This window comes from Peromyscus eremicus, chromosome 1 (assembly GCF_949786415.1).
Source record: "Peromyscus eremicus chromosome 1, PerEre_H2_v1, whole genome shotgun sequence".
In the NCBI taxonomy this organism is placed as follows: Eukaryota; Metazoa; Chordata; class Mammalia; order Rodentia; family Cricetidae; genus Peromyscus; species Peromyscus eremicus.
Window position 1 is genome coordinate 185144994 of NC_081416.1, and position 6074 is coordinate 185151067.

Genomic DNA, 6074 nt, shown 5'->3' on the forward strand with positions numbered 1-6074 from the left:
TTGGCTACCACTGAAGGCCTGCTTGGATGCATCTTTATCCCCAAGTGATACACAATTTTGTTAAGAATATACAGACATTTTCTTCAAATGATGAGGGAAAAATCATCTTCCTGAATTTGTATTTAATGAATTCTCACTGGCAAATAGATAGTTGGTACATAGCCAAAAAATATTGGATTACATTGCAAGTTCTATCTTTTTTAGAATGACCTCACTATTTTCTCTAATGATGTTGCTTAGCATATCATGTCTAGTACTGTTTCTTACATTGTCTCTTATAACCTACTCAGCCATACATTTCATAAGACCTAGCCATTGGTCAATAATGCAAAGTCTAATACTCTTCTCTGCTCTAAAATGCAGAAGTGTTCAAAGTAAATTCAAACTTCTTATTTTAATATCTGAGTGAATGCTTGACTTTGATGCAGTTGAGGGGTGAGAGAAAAAGACAGGATATTTGTGAAAGTGTAAATTTTTTGTCAATGAGGGTAAAACAATATACCTCCTTGCAAGAGGATGATGGGAAGAGGATTCCAATGAATCCTAGGAGTTAGAACAGAAGAACTTAGAAGATAGTGGTATGTTTTGATAAACAGATGGAAAGAACATTACAGAAGCTGAATTAATATTTCTGTAGTTAATATCACATATTGTTTTGCAGAGGTCCTCATATGTATCCCCAACAAAATGCTCTTCACAACCACTTGTATCAATATCTTGAAAGGATCAGATGGCTTCTTTGGGGCTTCAAGATTACCTGAACTCACATGTGCACATAACCACACATACACAAACACATAACTCAAGTTACCTATTATTTTTTGAAAATAGAAAAATATTACAAAGACTCTGTACTGAGATTCCACTTTTCAATAGGCTCTTAAGATGTCAGCACTAGAAATAATCTACAGAGGAAGTATGAGATATGAGAAGAGATGACCAGGGCTCTCTTCATGCATATTCAAATTTAAATGTACTATAAAAGACACAATTAAGGAATTGATATGGGAAGAATAATTTGGCAAATTGATCTCTTGTAGTGTGTACGAATTTTAGATGACTCTGACCATCAAAACTCTCTGAATTTCTCAAATTTCTATTTAAGGAAATCATGTGTCTTAATACAAATATTTTATAATAAGAACTACAAAAGACTTATTTTTGTAGTATAAATATCCCTGGTCACAGTTTCTAATGGTTAGTTTTCTCATCTAAAAAAATATTTTACTTTCATTTCCTGTTTAAAGTTGTTTTCTAATATGCATGCTGTAACCACAGAGACCAGAATACAGTGTTGCATCATAAGAACTGGTTTTATGATTATTATTAGCTCCCAACTGGGTTTCTGTTGATGAATTTCTAAATGCTTTTATTAAATAATAAACACAGAGCCAGAATTTGGAGTTAAAGCCTGAGAAAGACAAGCCACCAGCCAACCTCACCTCACCAACTCTGCACCTTCCAAAAAGAGCTTCTTCCTATCTACTCATGCCTATATGCCTTTCTGTTCTGTTCTCTCATTGGCTCTCTCAGTCCAGCTACATCACTTCATCTTCCTGCCCAGCTCTGTCATTTCCTGTCTGTCTGTACAGAGCTCCAGACCTCTATGGTGGGTCGTGGATTAAAGACATGTGTCACCATGCTTGGCTATGTTCCCTAGTGTGGCTTTGAACTCACAGAGATTCAGACAAATCCCTGCCTCCCAAGAGATGGATTAAAGGTGTGTGCTACCATTGCCTGACTTCTGTGTTTACTTATAATGGCTGACTTTTTCCTCTGATCTCCAATCAAGCTTTATTTATTAAAGTACAAATAAAATATCACCACATTTCAGCACAAAAGATCACCACATTTTCCCTTTTTTGTCTATTAAAAAATTTAAAAAGTTATAACTAATATAAGAAAAACTATATACAATAAGTATAGTAAGTGTATACATATGTACAAGCAATAAATACATCAACAATGTCTAGTCAATTTGCATCGAACAAATTCAGAGAAAATATTCCATTATCTATATAATCTTGGTGAGTCCAAATGTACTAATTGGACTCACCTAATTCACTTTATACCTATCTTCTATTACTAACAGAAAGCTATCTTATGATTTCTTTGAAAACTATACATTTTACAATCTTAGTGAGTTTATTTTCTGAAAATTCTTAACAAGGAAAACTGTAACTACAACTTGATAATCTTCAACTGACTCAGAGACCCAAGTAGGAAATAATATTACATAGTAAAACAGGAAGTGTACACATGCAACTTCTGGAATATGAGAGTCTAATAATTTGTTTTATATAGACAAGGCCAGAAATTACATAATCATCTCAACATGTGAAGAAAACACTTCTGGAAATCTTCAGTATCACTAAAATACTCAGTATAGAAGAAAAATATTAGAACAGCATGAAGGAACATGTGACAAATGTATTTCAATAATTAAAAAAATAGAAAAACTGAGAGTCTTTCCTTTGAAACAACAAAGGATGAAAATACACATTCCCCTGGAATAAAAGTAGGCCTCTCCTCTTTGTATTCTTCTAGAGTAACAAGTCAGAACAAGTCAGCAGAAAAGAAAAGAAGTCAAATTATCTTTATGTGCTAATGATTTTGTACTTGTACATGAGGCCCTAATTATTTTCTGTGAAAATTCTTCCATCTGATGATTACTCTCTGGAAAATAGCATCATGAAATTCAGCACACAAAATTAATTGCTCTTCCAGATAACAGAAAGGATCATACTGAGGAATGTATCGAGGAAGCAACTCCATTGCAGTAACCTCTAAAACATGAAATACCTGGGAATAAACATCACCAAGGATGTTAAGTATCTTCATGGTGAACATCTTATAACACCAAGGAAAGAAACCGACAGTCACTGAAAGACGGAATCTATCTCACATTCTTCTGAATTGATAATTAATATTGTGCAAGTAATACATGCCTATATAATGAACAATACACTGATATTCTGCACAATGTTCATCGAAATCAAGAAAAAAAGGGACTATGAAAAAATATCCTAAAATTCAAATAGAAAAACACACTCTGGATGGACCAAGCAATGCACAACAAAAAGAACAAAGCTGGAGGTATCATCATATTTATATTCCATTACACTCTATTGACATAGTTACAGAGGATCATCATACTGACACTACAGTATACAAATATTTCAGTGGAGTAGAAAACACATAATTAGATTGCACAGCTATAGCTAGCTAGCTTAGTATTGACCTAGATTTAAAAAAAAAAAACACCAAGGGAAAAGACACAGCAGCTTAATAAATACTTTTTGGATACTGGCAATAAAGTGTTAGTATATCTAAAAGAATGTAATATCTCAAGAAGAAAAAAGTTAGCTCAGTTTAGAAAATGCACAGAACTAAGAGTTCTCAGAAGATGAAACACACATGGATGAGCAATACTTAATAATGTTCAACATCTTCAGCCACCATGAAAGTACAAATTAAAAATGTTTTGAAGATCAAATGGGGAGAGTGCTGGCAAGAAGGAAGAGTGAGGAAATGTGTAGAAAGATGGCTAAAATTAAAGGCTTTTGAGGAGTATTGTGTCAACCTAATACAGTAGAAGCTTTCTAAATTATACACATGCCTGAAGGGGATCTAAATAAATTCACTAATAAGGGAGACAGAGACCCAACTGGCCATTTCATCACAAAATGAATTGGGTCACATATAATTAAGTTTTTACCTAAAGGGATCCCACAGTAGTCACCAAAAAATCCAGGCTTTGGCCAGGATTGTAGGTTGTCCTCCAGAGACTGGTGTCAAGGACCAATTAATAAGACCTTCACAGCTTCACCTTCACAACAAATTAAACATGCAGAAGCTGATCTGGTGCCTTCATTGAGATTTCACTCAGTATTCTAGTATCTTTGATACTGAAATGTACTCTGGCCATTAACAAAAGAGAACTGTAAATGCTAACACATCCAAAAACCCTTTGATCTATAATGCTGTCCTGCCTGCAAGGTAACTAGGAAGGTTGCACAAATTTGTAAGAGTAAGCAACCAATACAACCAATATCTGACTTGAATGCATAAATAATCAACTTGGGTGAAAAAGAATAGGAGATTAGTTATCTCAGTTATACAGTAAAAACAAATGCTACAGTTCTTTAAAAGGCAATAAAATGTCTTGTAATTGTATTGTGTTATATTCTTAGATCAAAGCCTTGTTCAATCATTATCAGAAAATCTTGCTTTTGCAATATACAGGAATAAATACAGAAATCAACAGCCAGATATTCTATTGAGAAAAAGAAAACTAAATTTATAAGGGCTCTCTCCTTCACATATCTCCTTACAAGCCATAGAGAATAGCATGGAAGCATATGTAGAAAGAGTATATATATATATATATATATATATATATATATATATATATATATATATATATATAATTTTAGCATATATACATTATATAACTTATGTGAATGTATATATCAACATATGTGTGTGTATATATATATATATATATATATATATGTATAATTGTAAGATTTTTATGGAAACCCTGAATATACAAACACATGGGTCAGATTTCCATGACTTCTCTTGGGTTCTTTTCCTTCTGTATGCCCATTTTGACCAATTCGAATGTGTTCGATTATCTTTGTCTCAGTATATTTTTATTATTATCCCAAAGAACCCTGACTGTTTTCCAATGAGTGATAGAAATGGGGTGGTTTCAGATAGGAAGGGATGTGGGGAGGAGCTTGGAGGAGCAGAGGGAGGTGAAAATATAATCAGGGGACATTATGTGAGAGAAAATCTATTTTCAATGAACGGGAAGAAAAAGAAAACGAGTGTTGCACTATAGTGCTATGGAAAATTCAATTTAAAACATTAATTTAATTTCAATTATGTATCTATGCTTTTTGAGTGTGTTATTTTGTTCACATCTGTGTGTAGGTGTTCTCGGAAGCCAGCAGAGGGTATCTGAACCAATAGAGCTATTGTTAATAGTTGGCAGGGAACTGCTAGATGTGTGGATTGGTTAGTGAAACCATCTCCTCTGAAAAAGCCATACATGACTGTAAATACTGAGATATCTCTCCATATTTCTCAATATTCTTTCTAGCTATTTAACAAAACATCTTTCTGTATTTTAAGTTTTATTCTTCTAACTCCCAGGATGCAACAGGATTCTCCTCTCTTCTTCTGCAAGGGGAAAATTAGTTTCATCATCTGGAAACATTCATTCAATCTACCACAAACTTTCTGTTTTTTCTTACATTCCATGTCACACATTCACTCATATATCAAAAGAATTATTTTTTTGCAAGTCTTACTTTGCATTAGAGAAAGAAAAGAACACATCCCATATGTGTAGAGGTAACCAACCATCTTATGAAATAAGAACCACAGAACCAATGCAAAGAAGAAAGCCAAGAGGTCAGAGCTAAGAGCTAAAACCTTACCCTTCATCCTGTGGTGGTCCTACCTCTCCAAAAGAGAGCTACTTCCTGTGTTAAAGTCTTTATAAAGACTTTTGGCTCTGCCTTCTCATTGGTTGTAAACCCAACCACATGACTGCCTCGTTACGGCCTGTCTGTACAGAACTCCAGGTCTTCCATGGTTGGTATTGAGACCATAGGCATGTGTCCCCAATGCTGGCTGTATCCCTGAACACATAGAGATCTACCTAGCTCTGCCTACCAAGTACTGGGATTAAAGGTGTGCGCCACCACTGCCCGGCTTTCCTATGGCTTGCTAATATCTCTGACCCCTGGGCAACTGTATTACACAGAGAAACCCTGTCTCAAAAAACCAAAAAAAAAAAATACAAATAACATTTTAGTACAAAATAAAATATCACCATACATATGCACTAATATTAAAGAACCAGGTCTTGTAAAATAAGAGGCTGAGTGGAAGATTATAGACCACAATGTACAGAAAAGTAGTATACATGGTAATTCTTGACATCATCTTTAGAAGAAACAATTAGAGTCACTAGCTAATGCATACATCTAGTATTGCATCAGAATAGGTGGTTCTGTATCAACACTAGAGTTATCAGTAACAATTTATGAAATGGGTGT